The sequence below is a fragment of the Marmota flaviventris genome, chromosome 14, assembly GCF_047511675.1.
Source record: "Marmota flaviventris isolate mMarFla1 chromosome 14, mMarFla1.hap1, whole genome shotgun sequence".
NCBI classification, from domain to species: Eukaryota; Metazoa; Chordata; class Mammalia; order Rodentia; family Sciuridae; genus Marmota; species Marmota flaviventris.
This window is the reverse complement of record NC_092511.1, coordinates 90,226,210-90,247,016: the sequence shown is the minus strand read 5'-3', so window position 1 is coordinate 90,247,016 and position 20,807 is coordinate 90,226,210. Positions and strand designations below refer to the sequence as shown.

The following is a 20,807-nucleotide window of genomic DNA, read 5'->3' as shown; positions in this document are numbered from 1 at the left end:
TACATCAGTTCCCATCAGTCTTTGGTAGACATGGTACTGGGAGGTTAAAAATTCTATACTCTGCCCTGCATTCAGGTAGATGAAACTACAGTGGCCAGAGAGTGGTTCAGGTGGGGACAATTAGAAGATAGGCTGGTGTGCAGGAAATGGCACATGGGGAGGGATATGGTGGCACAAGAGTCACCTGCTACAGTAGGACAGCTATCCATTAAGAATCAGTATACAAGCTGGGCACAAAGGGACACACCTGTAATCCCAGTGGCTCAGGAGGCTGAGGCAGGAGGATCACAAGTTCAAAGCCAGCCTCAGCAAAAGGGAGGTGCTAAGCAACTCAGCAAGACCCTGTCTCTAAATAAAAAACACAAAATAGGGCTGGGGATGTGGCTCAGTGGTTGAGTGCCCCTGAATTCAATCCCTGGTATCCCCCCAAAAAATCAATACACATTCGAGTGAATCTTCCTCGTCTCATTCTTCATCTCTGTGCTTAAATGAAGGTCTTCAACCCTGACAGGGACACACGTGGATGGGGTTCAGACAGCTTTTTAATGAAATGGTGATTACAGGAAGGGGTAAAGAATATAGAAAAGTGTCGATCAAGGAAAGGAGGGGAAAATGCGCCTGAATAGAATGAAAACTATTGTCTGGAGAATAGAGCAAGGCAGAGAAGAGGAAGTAGGGGACAAGGGAGGCTAGAACAGAAGAGCCATGGGCTCAGGCAAATTCCAAGGGAGGACACTGCTCTGGAGGGGCTGTAACAGGAAGCAGGTCACAGATTCTGGTCCTCGTTCCTGCCCACGGAGAGTCATATGAATTAGACTCATCTCTGGGTTACAGAGAACAATGATTCCAAAGTTTCGTAGGAGGATCTCTTTTTACATGAGCAACTCCAAGAACTTGAGTAAAAGCTACAATGAATTCAGTCACCCTGCAAAATGAAATGTGTGTTTTATTCATCACCACAGCATGACATATATTTCCAAAATAGCAGCTGGTATGTGTACAAGAGGTGAGGTATGTTCAGAACCCGGGCTGGGAGATGTACTGGTTCTGGTACCGCCATAGTGACTCTTGGGGGAAGATGAGAGCTGGTCTGAAGGTGCTCATGTTGGGAGGAACCTGAAAGGTCTAACACTGAACTGGTTTAGATAATGTGTCAACCAAGCACCATGTTGGGTGCAGTGGCGCATGCCTGTAATCCCAGCGGCTCCAGAGGCTGAGGCAGGAGGATCTCGAGTCCAAAGCCAGCTTCAGCAAAAGTGAGGCACTACACAACTCAGTGGGATCCTGTCATTAAATAAAATACAAAATAGGGCTGGGGATGCGGCTTAGTGATTGAGTGCAGTCCCTAGTACCCCCTCAAAAAGAAGAAAAAAGAACCATCATAGGAGGCCTCTTGCTGGATAATCTCCTGAATTTCTTCCCATCAGTCAAGATTAGTTGTACTCCCAACTGCTTTAGTGTAGAACAGTGGTAACGGGGAAGCAAGCAGAGAAAGCAAAACCTTTGAATCCATCCTTGCATTCTTTTAAGGAGAAAGCCTCTCCCTCATACCCCTGCCCTGCTTTTATTCCTAGGTAATGCAATTTGAAGCTGCAGGGAAGCTGGCTTGGGATATCAATGACACTTTCTGATGCAGAGAAGAACATCTGTGTCAAACCGAATGTGTGTGTGTGTATGCATTCTTTATAACAACTTTGGATTGCTGTATGGCCATATGAATTTGAGTTCTAACCCCTGAAGTAAGAATTTGGTGAGAGCAATTCATTTGGAACTAAATTGGTCCTCCCCTACTATGATTTGGATAAATGTCCCCCAAAGACCCATGTGTTGGTCCCCAGCCATGACACTATTGGGAAATAGGAGGTAGAGAGTAGTGGGAGGTCTTCGGGGGCATGTCCTCTAAGTGGGTACTGGGGGACTCAGTCCCTTTCTCTTCCTCTCTCTTTCACCTGCTTGTCATGAGGTAAATTGTGATTCTGACATTATGTGCAGGCCCCAAAGCAATGGTGGTCAAAAGATCATGGACTCAAATTTCTAAAACAGTGAGACAAAAATATACTTTTCCTCTGTTTAGATTGATTGTTTCAGGTATTTGGTTACAATCATGGAAAATTGACTAACACACCTACCCAAATGCACATGTTGAAGCCGCTAACCTCTAATCTGACTGTATTTGGAGACAGCTCCTTTAAATAAGTAATTAAAGTTAAATGAAAGACTGGCGTCCTTATAAGAAGAGGAAGAGACATCAGGGAGGTGTATGCACAGAGGAAAGGTCGTGGGAGGACACAGCAGGATGTCCATCTGCAAATCAAGGAGAAAGACCTGGGAAGGAACCAACCCTGCCAACACCTTGACCTTGGACTTCCAACCTCCAGAACCTCAAGATAATAACTGTAAGAAACTGTCTGTTTTCTAAGCCCCCCAGTCTGTGGTACTTGGTCTTGGAAGCCATGGGCGTGGAAGGAGTGGGAGGCTTGTCTAATAGCACTGCTGGTGACCCTTAGGGAGGATGTGGGGCTGCACTGACAGCATCTGCTATAATAATCTGAGTTAAACAATGATATCTACTTTTAGACCACTTAGGCGTTTATTCAATCAGCGTAGGTTTTTAGACCAGTTTCTTCAACAGCAGTGTTATTTCCTCCACTCTGCTCAGACTAACTGGAGAGGAAAGGTAATTTGTTCAAGTGCCACCGGCTAGGTTCTATTTTATTTTGGGAATGCCTCTATAAACAACACAGGGATTCAGAGGTTTCGGGGTGTAAGGCAAAGCATACCGGGGATTTGTGCGTCTTGTGGAAAGCAGGTTTAAAGGACACTCAGGAGTAGCTTGGAAGGGAAGGGCAGCTTCAGTTACAAAGGTATACAGAGACAAGGTGGAGTAAGGCAGGGGAGAGGGCTGGGAAAGACCACTGAGTTTCAATAGGGGGGCTCCAACTGGCGGTTCATTTCCAGACCGTGTCACAGTTCAGCATCAGCAGGATGGGGCACACAGATGTGGTATGAGCGCCTCAAATAAGCAGTCCCAAGGCAGCCTCTGCAGGATCTCCACGAGAGATAGGGGAACCAATTTCATCCTCCTCTCTTCCATAACTTTGAGCAGTTACCAAAGATTCACCTGCCAATTTGATAGCCACGGGAACTGTGAAGATGAAGATGCAATATCTCTTCATCTCCAAACTGATGCTCAGATTGTTCCTGAACTCACATCCTAACGAGAAAAATTAGGAAAAACCAAACAAAAATATTGGCGCTCCTCTCTAAGGCTTCAGGAGCAACGCTGTCAGTGTCCAGAGAGAATGTTCTTAAAATGTCTTTTGATCCTTGCACATTCTGTCCTTCATTTCTCTCTGGGCGACCCCTCACATAAACTGCTCATATGCAAGGCTTCTGTCTTGGTTTCTCCAGTCTCGGGGAGCTCAGGTCAGGCTGTCTGAGAAAGCTGCTGTGGAGACAGAGCAAGACCTGAGTGGCAAAGCAAGGGACCAGGTCTCAGGAGGTCTTCATGTTGGATGCTTCCTCTGGAACAACAGAACACACCCCACCCCCTGTTTTGGCCCCAACATGTAGCCAAGTCATTTCTTCCTGTCAAGTGTTATCTACACAAGTCACATCCCTTTTTCTGCCAGTTTCTACTGTGACGTGGGCACTGTTCATCAGTCACATCTGACCCCAACCCATGGCCTCTTGGTGTCCCCCCATCTGCCCGTATTCTACCGCCTGACCAATTTTCCCAACACATCAACATTTAATACTTCTATTGAGGCATACAGCATACCTACAGAAAGCCACATAAAATAAATGTATGTTTTAATGAAGGCCAATATCCTGCTGTGGCTTGGATATGGTTTGAAGATAACCCTCAAGTTTCATGTGTTGAAATTTAATCCACATTATGAAATATTAAGAGGGTGGAAACTTAACCTGACTATGGTGTTTAGGGGCCACTGGGAGAATTAAAGTAATTAGGATGGAGTCCCCATGATTAAGTCTTGGTAGCTTTATAAGAAGAGGGACAGGGATCAGATGGCACACATGCATGCTCCTTGTCTTTTGCCATGGGATACTCTGACCAGCTTGGAACTCTGACAGAAAGAAGGTGTAGTCCCTCATCTTGGACTAGAACCATGAACCAAAATAAAACTCCTCTTTTTGTAAGTACTTAGCCTCCAATATTTCAACAGTAATGAAAAAAAAAATGGACAAATACATACACTTATAGCCACAAACTTTGCCCAGTGTCTCAAAAGTCACTTCTCAAACTCTCTTCTCCTTCCCATCAAGTTAACTCTCTTTTCTTTTACTTTTGGCAAAACGTATGAGCACACACCCTGTGATATTCAGCTTTCCATAACTATGACAAAATACCTGAGAAAATCAACTTAAAGGAGGAAAGAATTACTTTGACTCATGGTGTCAGAAGTTGCAGTCCATGCTCAGCTGGACTCCATTTTTTCTGGGCCTGAGGTGAGACAGTATGTCATGATGGAAGGGTATGGTAGGGCAAAGCTGTTCATCTCAGGGCAGCCAGGAAGTGGATGGGGGAAGAAGCAGGGACAAGATATACCCTTCCAAGGCATGCTGCCAGTGACCTACTTTCTCTAACTAGGCCTGTCCATCTCCTACAGTTTCCTCCACCACCCAGGAATGCCATCAGCTATGAACCCCTCAATTGCCTGATCCATTATAGAGATCAGAGCCCTCGTGATCCAATCACCTTCCAGAGCCCCACCTCTGAACATTGCTGCATTGGGGACCAAGCCTTCAACACCTGAGCCCCTGGGGTACATTCCAGATCCAAACCATAACACATCCCTAATTACCTTGTTTACTTTGGCCTGTTTTTTTGTTTTTTTTTTTTAAATGCATTTTGGGTCTTTTATTTTTCCCAACTGTAGCTAACATAAGTGTTCACCTCTTTTAAACATGTAGATTCCACGTCCATCTCTTCTTCACTTTGGTTAGCAGTATTACTGGAAGGAGTCAGATCTTTTATCCTTTAGGGTCCTCACAGTCTGGATTTTGCTAATTGTATTCTTAATATAGTTGGGCATGTACTCTGTCCTATGTATTTCCTGTAATTTTGTGGTTGAATCCAAAATATCTTTTTAATTGTGTCACTTCCTTGCTCAAGAAACCAAGAGCTTCCCGAACTCCTCTGAGTGGTTCTTAAGTGGGGTAAGTCCTGAGTGGAGGTGGGCTTCGCCCAAGAGGGCAAAGAAAATGTCCTCAGTTCTCCTAAACCAAGATGCTTGTTTGGGGCGAGGAGATGCAGAAAGCCCTCATTTCCATGTACACAGCACACACATTCCCTCCCCCATGGCCCTGAGACCAGCAGATTTTCCCTTCTCTCTACCCTCAGCATGTGACATCCTGTCATGACCCAAATCCTCCTCAAAATTCCTTCAGGATTTAGAGCCTGTTCCATGAGTAATGTCCCAGAAACACAGTCCTTCAAAGGTGCTCCCACCCTAAACCCCAGACCTCTGACTAGGTCAGCTAAGGGCATTTGTAGAGGTAAGTTAGGGTATGAGCCTTGAGACAAGGGGGCAATTCTGGATCCTCCAGGTGTGCCCACTGGAATCCCATGAGTCCGGAGGGAGGAAAACCTTTCCCAGCTGGAGGGAGAGAGACTGCAGAATGGAAGCAGAGTGACCCAACCCTGCTGACCACTTGATTCTAGTCCTGGGAATCTGTGTTGATTTCTGACTTACAGAACTGAAGAATCATGCTCTGTGTGATCCAGGCCCTCATTCTGAGTTCTTATTTTGCTAAGCTGCTGGAGGAGACTAACATTCTACCCAAACAGTGTGCTTTACTCTGGTTAAAGTCCATGCAGGTGAAAGCACCTGCCACATCTGTCTCTTTCCTCCTTCCATAGTCCGTGGCCCAGTATGAGCACCAGATGCATTTAACAAAAGCAGTGAGAAATGGGGGAGAATCAGTAACATTGTTAAGAATTCAACATAAAAGTGATTTAAGTAGGATAATAAAATAAGCACAATTTATTTTTCTTGGCTGTAGTCATCAGACATCTTGTAAACTAAATAATACATATGCAAGATCATGGGAAAAAGAAAAAGAAAAAAACCCAAAGCACTTGCTAACTTTATGACCTTAAGCAAGTTTCAAGTTTTTAACCTGTTTTCTTATCTATAAAATGGGAATTATTATGCATCCTTCACTGGGCTGCAATGATTTGACAATGTACTTGGCGAGTGGAAGAACACAATGAGTGATGGCTATTAATAACCAGAGTGTTAATTATAACTAACGACACATGTTGAGCATCCCTTATCCAAAATGCTTGAGACCAGAGTGTTTAGGAATTCAGATTTTCGAATTTTGGGATATTTGCACATATATGATGAGTTATCTTAAGGATGGGATCTAAATCAAAACACAAAATTCATTTGTGCTTCATTTACATCTTATATACAGATAATTTTATACTATATTTTTAATGCACCTGGATTTTGACTGTGACTCCACATGAGGTCAGGTATGGAATTTTCTACTTGTGACATCAGGTTGGTGCTGAAAAGTTTTGGATTTGGGGGCCTTTTAGATTGGAGGTTTTTCAGATTCAAGATGCTCAACTCATAGTACTAAACATGTTTGCATTTAAAATTGATGATTCTAACTAGTTGCTATTACTCCACACCTTTCCTTCAAAAACAATGATTAGCTTCTAACTTTATATATGATGTCAGCAAGTTACTCTGGGGAATTCAAAGAAATCATTCTCACCCTGAATCAGTGCGTCATCTTGGAATATCATCAACATATAAATTACTAGAAAACGGGGCATTTTTGGTCACTTGCCCCATGGATATTCAGAGAATAAGAGGAACTCTGAGGAAAGAGAGTTTGGGGACATGTATGTGGGGAATGCTATCTAGTAGGGAGGGCCTAGACCACCAGGTATTAAACTGCATAGCATTAGGACTTAAACCAGCCAATTTCCAGTTTGAAATTTTCCATCAAATATGCAGAAGCTTGCTCTGAGCAGGGAACCCCCTACCCCTGCAGCAGAGTAGAAAGGGGTCATGCCACGGATCTGCAAACCTTGCCTTCCTATTATTTATTCTTCAGTGACAAATGCACCATCCTATTCCCTAGTGCTCTAGTTGGGAACTGCTTTATAGTTTGGAAGTTTTGCCTTTTAAAACATGCATGTAAAGGCTGGATAACTAGATTTGGAATCATTAGAAACCTCATTCAATGGAAATGTCTCTATGCAACACTTCACTATTTTATGGGTGTGTGTGTGAGGGGGAGTAGCAAATGCAGAGAAACAAGTAATTTTTGTTCTTTTTAAAAAGTAATCTTAGGCTGGGCTTGGTGGTGTATACCTGTAATCCCAGCTGCTCAGGAGACTTAGGCAGGAGGATTGAGAGTTCAAAGCCAGCCTTAGCCACTTAGTGAGGCCCTAAGCAACTTAGGGAGACCCTGTCTCAAAAGCAATCAATCAATCAATCAATCGAATTGAAGCTGTATCTCTGTGGTAAAGTACCCCTGGGTACAATCCCTGGTACCAAATAAATAAATAAATAAATAATCTCAGCATATGGCTCGGACTTCATGTAAATTCCACCCAATCTGCTATACATTTCAATAAGATAAGTATGCATGTTCAGTGTGATGATTCTGAGGCATTAAAAGCCCCCAACCTCAAAAAAGGACTCGTTTCATACTATACTGCGCTTTATAAGTCGTCAGTTTGCAATATATATATTTTTAAAATTTTGCTTTACATTCCAGTGGAAGGGACTTTCTGGTTAATCCTTAACTAATATGAAAATGTCGTTTAGCAGAACAGCTCCTTCCTAAGGCCTTCTGATTAATCAGGAGTTCATTGCAGCTAACAGAAATGTCTCAAACATGATGTACACCTAAAGGGATTTCAAAAGAAATTTGAGTAAAATCCTCTTAGCTTTTCTAAAGTTATAGAGCTCTCTTAAAGTTGCTTTTATCTGAAATAAATTCTTCCCTGCTGCCAACAATCAAAAACAATTTAAGTTGTGATCATTTTTATTTTTCAGAGAAAGCAAGCCTTCAAGTTTTAGAGTTATGATGTGTATCATCTACTACCATCAGAAATGTTTTGGAAAAAAACATACTGAAAGATCCATTAATGTCTGAGTACACTTACATTCCTTTTCACCCTGTTACACTCAATTTTTTGATGCAACTTTGTCTTTTTCCCCCTTTATTTAAACAAATAGTGCATAATTGTGAGGGCCTGATCATAATTCAGAGCTGGAAACAGGAGAATTTTATCAATGATAAACAAAAGACATTTCACTTTTGGGGTGGGAAAGCCTTGAGTGAACTTAACCCTTTGCAAGTGTTTTTTTGGCCAAGGCCTCAGGCATGCTAGGCAAACACTCTAACATTGAGCTACACCCCCAATCCTACAGTGTGATTTTTAAAAAAAATGTTACCCTGAGAGTCACCGAGGGACGGATGTTATGATCCGGAATGTTCTTCAAAATCTCATGTGTTCAGAGGTGGGGCTTTTAGGAAATGATTGGATCATGAAGTCTCTGACCTTATTAGTGGATTAATCCATTGACAGCTGAATGTCCATGCTGGGAATGGGACCTAGTTGGTGAAAGTAGGTCATTGGGGGAATAACTCAAGTGGGTTTATCTTCTTCCCAGCCCCCTCCCTCCCTCCTCCTCCTCCTCCTCCTCCTCCTCCTCCTCCTCCTCCTCCTCCTCCTTCTTCTTCTCTCTCTCTCTCTATCTCTCTATCTCTATCTCTATCTCTCTCCCCTTCCTGCCTGCCATGAGTTGAACAGCTTTCCTCCTTCATGCCTTCTGCCATGATGATGTACCTCACCTCAGTCCTGGATCAATGGAGTTTCCCTACTATAGACTGGAACCTCTGAAACCATGAGCCAAAAGACATCTTTCCTCCTCTAAGGTGTCAGATTTTTTGATCAAAGAGATGAAAAGCTAACACAATGGGTTCATAGATTTTGAACCTGCTCCCTCTTAAGTATGAAGAGGTAATAAGAAGGTCAAAGTAGTTTGGGTAAGAAATCACTGTGCCATCCTAATTGCCATTCTTGTGACTCTTCCACTCCCCCTTTGCTAATGTGGATGAAAGGAAGTAGCAACATCCGCAAGTCTACCAATATTTATTTTGAAAATCTTCTTAGTGAGTTCACAAAGTCCTCTCTTTAGGTCACTCCACTAATGCTCACAAGCCCCTATTGGCAAACTTTTAAGAAGAGAGTGGAATTTTCATCCACCAGGAAAGATTTATAGTGCCTCTGCTTGGTCTTGGGTAGACAAGAAAGGGATTTGAGGTTGTACATGAAAATCAGATGTGGTCCCTGCCCTCAGGGTGTTTATATTGATGCAAAGATGGATGAGACAATTAAAGAGCAAGAGGGCTCATTACTCCAATAGAATATTTACAACAGTAACAGCTAATTTTCTTGCAAAAAGTCACCTGAGGGCAGGAGCTGTGGCTTGCTCATTTGTCTACCTCCCATAGAGCTCTCTCTGCATAGGGACTTGGTATTGAATAGTAAATTCAGCACATATCCAAGAGCAAAATATGCTCATTTTTCACCAACTAATTTCTGATATTGGCACTATTAGCTTTACAGTTACCCACATCCAAAGTCTTGGGTTATATTTAACTTCCTGTTTTTCTTCTCTTTCGTCCACCATATCCAATTTTCTGTCAAATCCTTTGAATTCTTCCTCTCCATTTCTCCTAAACCATTTGCCCATCCATTCCCTCTGTCTTAGTTTGGCTTATCTCTCACTAAGTGTTGCAAACTTACACCTGTTCTTCCTACCTCCAGTCATTTTCAGGTGCATGCACCAGAGTTTTCCTGACTGCCAACTGAGCCTGGAATATGTGCACACTTGGCTGCTTCTACTCAGGATCCTCTCCCTGAATCCCCTGCTCCATGAAGGCAAAGGGCCGTTCATTCCCCTTCCCATGAAATCCTCACTTATTTCCTCCCTTTGCAGAGTTCTAAAGTCCCTTCATTGGGAATTTCCCTCCTGCCTCCACCTTCCAAAATCCTACACTCTGTATCATTCTGGGTTTGGGGCTATAAGAAAAGAAAGTGACCCTGAGCAGAACAGAAGAGTTTCGGGGAAGGATATCAAGGAGCTCCAATGAAGTAGAAGAGATTAGAACCAAGCAGACCATTTAGTTAATGCAGGCATCTTAGGGCTAAATTCCTCAGCCTTCCTTGGAACAAATGCTCCATGCTTCTGCCATAAAAGGACTTTTGAGGTGGACAATGGGGAGTCATGGGAAGTTCTTGAGCAAGTATGTGTGAGAGGCAAGATAGAAGTGATTTTAGGAAGCTTAGGATGACATTCACCTCCAGCATAAGTTGAGGTATGGGAAGAAGTGAGTGATTAATGGGAGACCAGTGGATGCAAGGAAGAGACGGAGGCAGGGACAAGGTGTTGTGCCCCAGCGCTTTCATTTCCTGTCCTGTTTTTCTTCATCTGTAAAATGGTGATAATAATATTGTGAGTGGATTAAAGCTGACAGCTGCTAGGAACTCAACAAAGCTTCATCATCAGTATTGTTAGGAATGAGGTTACATGTTAGGATGTTGCATGGGAGTCAAAAAGGAAGGTACGGTTAACGATGTTTAAGAATCACAAGGAATCAGAATCATGGAAGTGGATTGAAAAGGGTTCTGTAGTCATCTAGTGTCCACTCCTGCCTTCACTCGGGTAGAAGTGAGAGAGGGAAGGAAGAGGTCTGATGGTCAATAGGTTTCTCCTGGGAGCAGAAGTGGACTTTGGGTCAAGTCAGAGACTACGGAATGAAAAGATGGATTGGGAAGGAGATTAAAATTTCCTTTTGACTGTGATGATCTAGAAGAGATGATCTGCAGGGAGTGTAGGTAAGCTGGGGACTTGCCAAGTCAACAATACTGCGAGCTTCTAGGGAAGTCCAGAGTAGGAGCCTACAACAGATGATCAAGTCACACACACACACACACACACACAAAGTGCATATCAGAAAAAAAGTAAAGGGCCACAACTTATTCCTTATGAGGAAACAGACAGGTAAGTGAAAATATAAGAGAATCAGAGCCTGGCATGGTGACACATGCTTACAATCACAGCTCCTCAGGGAGGCCCTAATTCAATCCCTAGCCACCACCACCCCCCGCCCCCCCCACACACAGAATCAGAATGAAATGTCAGGGTAGGATAGACATTGAGCAAGGACCAGAGTTTAGATAGAGGATGACAATTGGTAACTTTACAAAGAATCAAAGAAGGAAGAGGATTTCAAGAACCTTGACTCCATGAAAGTTTGACAAAGTAAACAAGTTAAAAAACGGGGTCAGTGTTATTCTGCCTATATTGAGCAAACGAATTTAAAACCTGTTCAGACTATGGATTAGAATCCTGCTTTCCTTATCAAAAAGCAAGATATTAGCATGATATTGCACAAAAGGATGAACAGAGGTACCCCACCGTCCCCAAGGTCAAAACAGAGAAAGAGGCTGTCAGATTTCCTGATCTAGTAGGACCTGATTCTCTCAATGTCCTGTACCTCCTTCCACCTACTGAGCCATGGAGGATGAGCTACTACCAGGCAGCATGCCAGGTACTTTACATAGGAGACAGGCAAATATTATGTCCTCATTTGATAAATTTTAGAAAGGTTAAGAAACACCTGTGTGAGGTTACACAGTTCAGGAAGCCCATAGTCAAACACTTCACGGTCTGACTACAAAGACACACTAACTCTGGTTACCCTTTCTTGGGTACTTCCTTTTGGAAGGTGGCAGGTAATGAGTCAATCAAATAACACTGCTTGGGCACCTTGGGTGAATTATTACTGCCTTAATAATAAGAAGCAGCTAGGAGACTAGGAAGGATTTTCACTAACATGGATGCAGCCTATCCTACCAGGAAATCAGAATCATTTGAGTATTAGGATTTCCTTTGGGAAACCACATGGGAAGGAGATTGGAGAAAAAAAAAAAAAAAAAACATCTGGATTCATGTGCTTGTGAAAGGGAGACGTGTCTTTCCCCTTCCTCCAGGGTTTAATCTTTCAAGTTTATTTACAGGTTGGCCACCACTCCAGGCTGCATGAGCAGGCGGCCCCACTATTAGAGAGGACTCCTAACTGCCTTCCCACCCTGCCTTGAGTAGGCAACAAGAATCAAGGATCCCACTGGCTGGAGGGGGCACTGGAGGTCAGGTTTCCTCTCTTCTTAGGAAGTGCCCCCATCAGGGAGGATGGGGTAAAAACGTGTCTGGTTGGGAAAGTAAATAGATGCAAGGCAGATAAATAAAAATACCCAGAAGCAATTACAGAGAGGAAGTGACATTTTTATGTAAGTCACTTTTCTGATGGACAACAGGCCTGCTTTGCTCAAAGTGCCGTGGGAATGCTTCCAGGAGGGGGACCGTGGCCAAACAACTAGCGCGTCATGATAAGAAAATCAAACAAACAAACAAAAAAGAGGATGGAAAGATCTCCGGGTAGTCGTCTCAGGCTGCAAGTTGCCGCCTGCATTTTCACTCTCGTCCCCACCACCCTGCCCCCACTCCCCGCGCGAGCAGGTTCAGGAGTGGGGACCGTTTTCTCCCTAGGCGCTCGAATCGCGCTGTGCCGCTGGAGCCGAGCGGTTCCAGGGCCGGTGCTGTTTGGGTGCGCGTTCCGGGGCCCGGCCGTGGGGCTCGGCGGCGCCGGGGTGCGCCCCCAGGTAGGTCCAGCCCCCGCCCCCTGCGCGGCGCCGGGCCCGGCCCCTGGGCGGTGTCACGGCGCGGCCGGGGAGGAGCGCTGGAGGAGGAGGAAGCGCGCGGAGGGGGCGGGCGCTGCGCCGGGGGAGGGTCGCCGCCGCCGCCGCCGCCGCCGCCGCCGCCGGGATCGTCAGGCCGGAGCCGCGCGGCCGAGCGAGCGGCGGGCGGCGGGCGGCGGGGAGGGCTCGGCAGTGGAGAGGCTCGCGGCGCCCGGGCCGGCGGGGTCCGCCCGGGCCGGCAGCGTCCGCCCGGCGGCGGGAGGAGGGAGCCGCGCAAGACAAAGAGCGGCGCCTGGGCGGGCGCAGCGCGGCCGCCGCCCCGGGACCCGCGCCGCTGCCCTCCGGCCTCGGCGGGCGGCCGGCGGCGAGGTAAGCGTGGCTGGAAGGCGCGGGGCGGGGGCCGCAAACTTGGGGCGGTTCGGCAGAGTTGGGAGCGCGGCGGGGCTCGCGGGCCGGGGCGCACCCGGGAAGAGGTTGGGGGAGCCGGTCCTCTCGTGCCCCACTGGTGCCCTCGGCCCCGTCGCGGCCTGGGCGTCCCTGGCTGCAGATGGCCGGGTACCTCCAGCTGCACACCTTCCTGCCCGCCCCTCCAGGCTCCCCACTCTCCCAGATGGCACGGGGGCGGGGGCGCCCACCCAGGGCGCGGGCGGGGACCTGGGCAGGGGTGCGGGCTGCGGGGCCCAAGACTGGAGACCCCCAGGGACGCAGGCAACGTCTGGCCTGAGGCCGGGCGGCGGACACCGAGCCCGGGGTGGGCGTGGGGCCGTGTGGTGGCCGGGGTCGTCCGGGCGCGTGTGCCTGGGAAGAATAGCCGAGGATCCCAGGGCCCCAGCGCCGGGACTCGGGAGGCCGGTGTGGGCCGGGAGAACTTACTGTGTTTATTAGAACTATTTATGATCCCGCACAAAGCTACCGTCACATCACATAAAGGAGGTTGTTGCCTTGGCGGGCCAAGCCAAGGGCGCTTTTGTGCCCGGTTTCAGCCTCTGCGTCCTGCCTCGGATTTCCAAGACTCTTAAGTCACCTGAACCAAAGTTTCTCCCAATCGCTCTGTCCTCCTGGTTTATTCAGGGCGATTTAACCACCAAGTATTCCTGGAAGCGTTTGTTGTGTGGTTTTTAAATCATCGAGGGTGACTCCCTTTTGAGCGTGGTTAGCTTGGCGTTGTGTGGAGGGGTTTAATTTGCAAAACGTTTTAATTTGTAGACAATAACGATTCGATTCGTCCGCGCGGGATGCTGGGGGTCATTGGTTAATGGACACCAGGCACCTGACTTAAAACTATTGTAAATAGCTTCAGGGACAAAGCAGGACCGCGTTTGGAGTTGGCTCTGGCCACTTCAGACCATTGAGGCTGCCCCTCGTTTGGTTTTGTTTATTTTGCCAACAGGTTTGAAGCTGATTCTGCCAAATTTGTGTTTAGTGGGGTGAGCAGGCGCCTGTCGGGGTTGGAGGGGCCTCAAACATCTCAGGCCCGCTCCTGCAATGACCCAAAAAGAAACCAAACCCAAAGGCCAGAGGGCGTGGATTGCCAGGGCCCCACAGGTAGGGGAGTCCCTTCCTTGTCTCAGTTCAGCGCAAGCTTCTGGAAGGGATTTTGTGTAGAAATGAAAGTAATTCTGGGTGTGTTTCATGTCCCTGCTTTTGATACGTTTATCAACAGTGGTTTTCAACTCTAGAAGTGACTGGGGAAAAAAAAAAACAAAAACAAAAACCTGGGCTGCTTTGACTTATCAAAACAGATCTTAACTGTGCTTCTGAACACACCCTTAATTCACTTACAGAATGTTCAGAGATAAAACGGGTGAATTAATAACAGGATTTTGAAGCATGTATGGCGTTTATAGAAGGAGAATGGTAGTCAGTGGACACATTGGAGAAAGAGGATATTTAACCCAGTTTGGGCTCTGGGTGTAGGATTTACAAGTTGGCAATAGGAATTCCCTAAGAAGCAGGTGGTTATCCTTGTTTGTGAGCGAGAGATTGTGAACGAAAATCCTTTCTTTATATTTCTCTCCTTGAAGTTGAATGTAGTTTTGATCAAAGAAAGTGGCCGGATCTGTGGCCATCCGAGACTGAAATTGAGACCTCTAAGCAGCGGGAAGCCGGTGGAGATGCTCACTCACTTCCTCTCCCTGGCACTTAGTTTCTTAGCTGCTCTATTCTGTCAACAGTGGGGTTGATCATGACACACAGGATGAAACTGAGCCACAAACTGCCACCTGGAAAATTGTCTACTCTAACTCCCTCTGCCCACTTGTGGAGAAACTGATCCTTTTTAAATGGGTGGGGCTTGTGAAGTGTGCATTTGAAGCAGCTGTGGTCAGTTTTTAAGGCTTTGGATTTTGTATTATTAAATGCTACATCCTTACATTTTCCTCATCCTTGCTCCATTTGGCCTTGTCATATTTTCACCTTCTGTCATTTACATTGGGGGTTGCTGTGGTTTTCCAACAAACAGCAGATCTTATGTACACAGTATTTGAGAAATGTGCTATCATCCATATTAAATGCACCCGAAATCATCTTGTGTGTGCACAGACTGAGATAACCTTTCAGACTGCCCTGAGACTCCTTGATTGCCCAGAATGACCTGGAGTTCTTTCCTTGACGGCTTGCATTAGCGGAGTTTGCCCTGGCTAGACCAGTCTGTGATACTCTGTGGAACGAAAATGCTTCTAAAGGCTCCACCTGGCTTGCAGTGTGCCCTGAGAAAGACAGGGTTTGTGAAAATGGCTTTTGGACATTAAAAATGAAGCTTCATGACTGAAGAACCCAAGATTGCTCTCGAGAACGGCAGGAGAGGGTGGTGAGTGATGTTTGGGAAAAAGTAGTAAGCTAACTTCTTTTCTCAAATGAAGTAGAAACTCCCTGACAGCTCCCCCAGAGGCTTAGGAAATTAGTTTTCTCATCCGGAGGGACTGCAGATGGCACTTCCAAATTCTTTCTCATTCCTAAAATGAGTGATGGAAACACTTCAAAGGGCCTAAGCTAAAAATGATAAGGTGTGTGTTAAATGCTTGAGTTAAGGCAACTCAGAAGGAGGTCAAGGCAGGTTTTCAACAGGTTATCAGAGGTATGTGGTTATAGTTAAAATAATTTGTCACTTCTTTAGGCCATTTTAGTTGTGCGGTTTAAAAGTTTAGTCATTTTTCTTTTACTGCATTTCACCTGAACATAATGTTTTTTTCCTGAAGGTGCCACATAGGCAAGTTAATCTACTGCCTGATAACACACCAACGACACAGTGGCACAACTGTTCCTATCTCCAGATTCTCAGTCTGGAGCCATGGAAATGAAAGGGTTCTTCTGATTGGCATGGCAGTCTCAAGGTGGTGTCACAGTGGTGACCCTGTCCCAGACTGGCCTTTGTGTTCCCTGGGGGTTCCTTTGCTCCACCCACCCTGGGTGTCTCCATTTCTCCTTCTTCCAGTGGTCACTTCTTCCCCACATCTTACCAAATCTTCCCCAGCTAGAGGTGATGACTTTGTCCTTGAAGCTTCACAGCACTTTGTGTCTGATTTGACATTTGTGACTTTCTTCTATGGGTTGTTTGGCTTTGTATTTTCTTTAGGAAGTTCCAAGCCCTCTAAGAGCCACAAGTGTTCCCACTTAGTGTAATACCTTATGCACAGTTTATGTGCAACATGTACTTATTGAATCTGAGCCTGGATTACTGGGGCGATGTGTTCCCAGCACGCCAATAATGTTTGTAATAACAGATCTCCAGAATCCTTGTACTTTAGAACCTCCGTTACACCACTGATGTCTTGGTCCCCATGTTATGCAGACAGTGGGACAATTTGGTCCAGTGGTTTCTCTGTTTGGTAAAATCCCTGTCAAATGAGTCATTTGTAGTCTTGAAGCTAAACATAACAAAAACAAGACAGAACCCTGAAATTCATTTATTTTTCATATGCACCTTACGCACATAGCCTGAAGGTAATTTTATATAATCTTTTTGTGTACCTGCATTTTTTGTTTTCTTGTTTTGGGGCACCAGGGATTGAACTCAGGGGCACTTGACCACTGAGCCACATCCCCAGCCCTATTTTGTATTTTATTTAGAGACAGGGTCTCACTGAGTTGCTTAGTGTCTCGCTTTTGCTGAGGTTGGCTTTGAACACATGATCCTCCTACCTCAGTCGCTTGGGTCCCTGGGATTATGCACCTGCATTTTGTCTGCAACAAACCAAACCGATCCAACTACATAACCACCTGGTGGGCTGGCAAAGTGTGCGGTTTTTCAGTAGATTAGTCTGTGCATGTCAGCCTGGACTGGAAACTGAGCAAAGCATTGCTAGTTGTTGAGTGTCTCCCTACTTCATTTGCTGTTGTAATGCTTTTAAGAAAAGAAGCCGAAGATACACTTAAAATTTCAATTGAGGTTGAACATCCCTAGTTTGAAAGTCTGAAATCTGAAATGCCCCCAAACCCAAAACTTTCTGAAACGCCTAAATGTGGACAGGATGCCACAAGTGGAAAATTCCACATCTGACCTCATGTGATAGGTTGTGGTCAAAATGCAGGAACACTAACAATGCGGTATAAAATTACCTTCATACTGTATATATAAAGTGTATGTGAAACAATTGAATTTCATGTTTAGACTTGGGTCACATCTCCAAGGTATGAATATGCATATATTCTAAAATTAGGAAAAAGAAAAACAAAACAAAATAGAAACACTTCTGGTCACCAGCATTTTGGATAAGGGATGCTCAGCCTGTATTACAGTTTCTTCTTTTGAGACAGTTTTGGAAAACAAAATGCTTTTTATGGCTAATTGTTAATGAAGATCTAAAATGCCATAGTGAGATAAAAATAATGTATACTAATGTTTGTGTGATAATTTATAGTTTACAAAGTACTCTGCACATCCACCACCATATTTAATATTCTAGATAACATGGCAAAATTGGCTCCAGTCTTTATTTCTAGATCAGGATACTGGAGCTCAAGGACAGTGCCAGGGATTACAGGACTTAAATTTAGATTTAAGTCCTTCCCCTTGGAGTTCTGTCACTGCCAAGCAGGTAGTAGAAGAGGAGAGCAGAATGTAGCTGGGTAGAGTTGTTTTCTTATGAGGCACTAGACAGAGCAGAGCGTCATAGCCCTTGGGTGTGTACCTTAGCCTTATTGCTGATGTGTGCAGGTATTGATGGGAGCAGATCCTATGTGTGAGTTGAATCATCTGAAGGTGAGCCATTGGAGGGGAGGCAGACAGACACTTTCAGTGAACTTGTGTCCTTGCTTCATTGTTGTAAGCTGGAGTTACCCCGGAAAACTTCCTGTTGAAGAGTGCTTATTCCTGTTGGGTGGGTGTATTATCCATAATGGAATACCACAGACTAGGGGGCTGAAGAATTTATTTTCTTACAGTTCTGGAGGCTGGAAGTCCAAGATCAAGGTACCAGCAGGTTGGTGTCTGATGTGGGCTCTTATTCTGGCTCCTCTTCTTGCCTTGTCCGTACAAGGCTTTTCTTCTCTTTGTGACCTCATTTAACCTTAATTACCTTCTTTTATTTTTTTATGTAATGGGGATTGAACCCAGGGGCTCTTAACTACCAAGGCACATCCCCAGCCCTTTTTATGTTTTATTTTGAGACAGAGTCTCACTAAGTTGCTGAGGCTGGCTTTGAACTTGTAATCTTCTGGCCTCAGCCTCCTGAGCTGCTGGGATTACAGGCACCTGCCACTGTGCCTGGCCTTAATTACCTTCTTAAGTGTTCTATCCCTAAATATGATTGACCCTTTGTATTGTGGGTCCTGCATCTGAGGATTAACTCTCTACAGATCAAAATTGCAGATTTTGTGAATGTGCTGAATATGTACAGGCTTTTTTGGGTCATTATTCCCATAATCTCCCTAGAGATGATTAGAGTATATGGGAGGGTGTGTGTAGGTGACATGCGATTACTGTATGCCATTTTATATAAGGAACTTGAGCATCTGAAGATTTTGGTACCCTCGGGGGTCCTCCATGAAACTGAGGGACCTCTGCATTGTTTTCTGGAGGCAGGGTTTCAGCATTTGAATTTGGAGGGGAAAAGTTCAGCCGGTAACAGTGTGTAACTCTGCATTCCTACACCTGGCTGATTTTAGGATGTACTATTGCTTTCATCACCCGGGTGTGGAATCTGTATATCTGGGAACACCTGCCAGGGATGGTTTCAGAGTAGCAGAAGAAGGAGGTCCTGTCCACTCTTTAAGAGTCAGGCATAGAACCCCATGACAGGCAGGGAGCCTTGGCGCTCCAGGTTTTAAGCAGAATGATTAGAGAAAAAGCCTTGACTGAGTTCCACTTACAGATGCTTCTCCCAACACTCATTTTGTTTGTTTTTTTCCTTCATGAGGACCATGATACAATATCTGAACTGTTGGATAATGTATTGGATTTTGTGTGGAAAGGAAGGGGTTCCCCTGGCCCCTGGAGGAAGGGCACAGTGAGAGGATGGAGCCTGGGGTGGACTGAGCAGCCTTTGTCCCCAGAGTGTCCCATCCTGGAGTGTGCATGAAGGTGTTTGATGAGACGCCCAGGAGCTCTGTGTGGGTGTTTCTGACCCAGGTCAGTTGGCTGCTCCGTGAAGTAGAGGTGCCTCCTGCCTGCTCTCTCTCAAGCTCTAAGTAGTCTGTGTATCCATGGTTTGTTATCCATCAATCAATCAATCAATCAATAAATTCATGTGAATGGACCAGCTTCTCACTGATCAGTTGGTTCCACTGAAACTTTGTCCCAAACTGTATCATTTCCTAGCCTGTCTGTTCTCTGGTTATTTTTTTCTCATCATTGATTGACTCATTCATCCTTGAATTCCCCCTTATCTCCAAATCCGGTTATCATCCCCTATTGATTCTACCTCTGAAAGATCTCTTATATCTGAGCCTGGCTCTTCTTTCTCTTTTTGACTTGGACATCAAAACAACTTTCTAATCACTCCTGCCAATCTGTCTGCTCACTCCACCTCACATTCTAGCCTGACCACCACCTGCACTTGGTGGCTCTCTGTCATCCTCAACTCACTATTCCAAGTCCCCAGCAGGGCAGGTGTGGGCCTGTAGACTGGACTCCCTCACTGGTTCCTAGCCTTTAAATACACCCCAACCCCCAGCCCTTTAAGCTACAAGTTATCTGTGGTCACATACTGAGCAGCAGTTTGCTAACAATGGTTACAAAACAAAGTTTATAATCAGTTTGCTTTTAGAGACTTCTATCTATTGGGGCTGGTTCAGGGTTATCCCTTGTAACAATAGCTTGTCTGCACAGGGACCCAGCATGAGCCTGGCTTTCCCTAAGGGCAGGAGAGATCAGAAGCAGAAAATGAGGTGTGTGCATCTTTTGTTTGCAGTGTCTCCCTGCAAATGCCCCTTGAAGTGATTGTCAGGAGCAACTTGGTCCCAGTGAAATATCCTATGAGCTTCAAATGTGAGCCCTACATGTAATTTGAAATGTTGTTATAATCACATTAAAAATGTAAAAATTAAGTACTTTTCTTTTATCCAACACATCTGAAATATTTTATTTCTGCAGATAATCAATATAAATCCTAATCAGTGCACTAATTCACATTCTTTTAGTTGTGTGAAGCCTTAAAAATCTGATGCTTGGGCTGGGGATGTGGCTCAAGCGGTAGCACGCTCGCTTGGCATGCGTGCGGCCCAGATTTGATCCTCAGCACCACATACAAACAAAGATGTTGTGTCTGCCAATAACTAAAAAATAAATATTAAAATTCTCAAAAAAAAATCTTATCACTCAATCTTCAAAAAAAAAAAAAAATCTGATGCTTAGTGTACGTTTACTGTACTTCTTGCTATATTTTGGGTGGTCGGTGGACTACATGTGACTGGGGCTGTCACGCCCAGAGAGTTCAGGGCTATAAGCTTTTCATGGCTTAGGGTTCATTTATTCTGAATTTTCCAAAGTTGAGATAGCTAAAAGGACACAGTAAAAAACCCTTTAGAATAATAATTGTGGTAATCATGATAGTATTTTATTGAGAAAGGCATGACCCACGTAGTTATAAGGAATAATGTGATATTT

At 45.1% G+C, this 20,807-nt stretch overlaps 1 protein-coding gene across 3 annotated transcripts in view; it reads left to right on the top strand.

Moving 5' to 3' along the window:
• The first annotated feature begins 12,903 nt into the window (after window positions 1–12,903).
• Nck2 (NCK adaptor protein 2) overlaps window positions 12,904–20,807 on the top strand; it is a 144,959-nt gene continuing 137,055 nt past the window's right edge. For 2 of the 3 annotated variants that reach the window (XM_027951787.2, XM_071601904.1), the window contains exon 1: window positions 12,905–13,132. The gene's annotated coding sequence lies outside the window, so the exon portion shown is untranslated. Of the gene's footprint in view, window positions 13,133–20,807 lie in introns of all 3 variants that reach the window. The other variant, XM_027951790.2, reaches the window with a different exon arrangement.